The following is a 608-nucleotide window of genomic DNA, read 5'->3' on the forward strand; positions in this document are numbered from 1 at the left end:
GGGAATATAGGAAGAAACAGGCTGGCTTTGTCTCCCTTCTGACAGGGAGGCTCTGTATCTACTCGTCCTCAGCAATCAGATCATAAAATTAGAGCTTCATGATTGTTGTTGATGTTTTTGGTTTGTTTTTTTTTTTTTTTTTTTTTTTTTTTTTTTTTTTTTTTGTTTTGTTTTGTTTTGGTTTTTTTTTGTTTTTGTTTTTGTTTTTGTTTTTGTTTTTTGTTTTTGTTTTTTTGGTTTAGTTTTTTTTCTTAGATGAATGTTAAATTTGTTTTGCTTCCCAGTATTCCAGCTCAGCCTGAAAGGAAGGTGTGGATCTTTGGATAATGTGAAGGACATCTCAGATCTGACTTTTTCTCTGGATGAAGGACTCAATCTTACACCAGGATTCACCAGGGGAGTACCTTCTGCTTATCCATTTAGACTGCAGTCTGCCTGGTGCCAGGCCCTGCCCAACTTCTTAGCGTAGAAAATGTGCATTCAATTGCATGTCTAATTTGTTCACAAATTTTCCACGAGTGTTGAACCAAATCACACTGCAAAGACTATGCCTAGTTATGTGCCTAACTCAGCATTTGCGCACGAAATTGCCTAATGAGCATGTGCAA

General features: G+C 36.5%; 1 long non-coding RNA gene across 1 annotated transcript in view; it reads left to right on the plus strand.

Moving 5' to 3' along the window:
* LOC108504504 overlaps window positions 1-392 on the plus strand; it is a 30,396-nt gene extending 30,004 nt beyond the window's left edge. Inside the window, exon 3 of the long non-coding RNA XR_001877139.1 lies at window positions 285-392. This is a non-coding gene — a long non-coding RNA (uncharacterized LOC108504504). The remainder of the gene's footprint in view (window positions 1-284) is intronic.
* The last annotated feature ends 216 nt before the right edge of the window (window positions 393-608 follow it).

This window comes from Lepidothrix coronata, unplaced genomic scaffold (genome assembly GCF_001604755.1).
Source record: "Lepidothrix coronata isolate B3197 unplaced genomic scaffold, Lepidothrix_coronata-1.0 Scaffold166, whole genome shotgun sequence".
Classification (NCBI taxonomy): domain Eukaryota; kingdom Metazoa; phylum Chordata; class Aves; order Passeriformes; family Pipridae; genus Lepidothrix; species Lepidothrix coronata.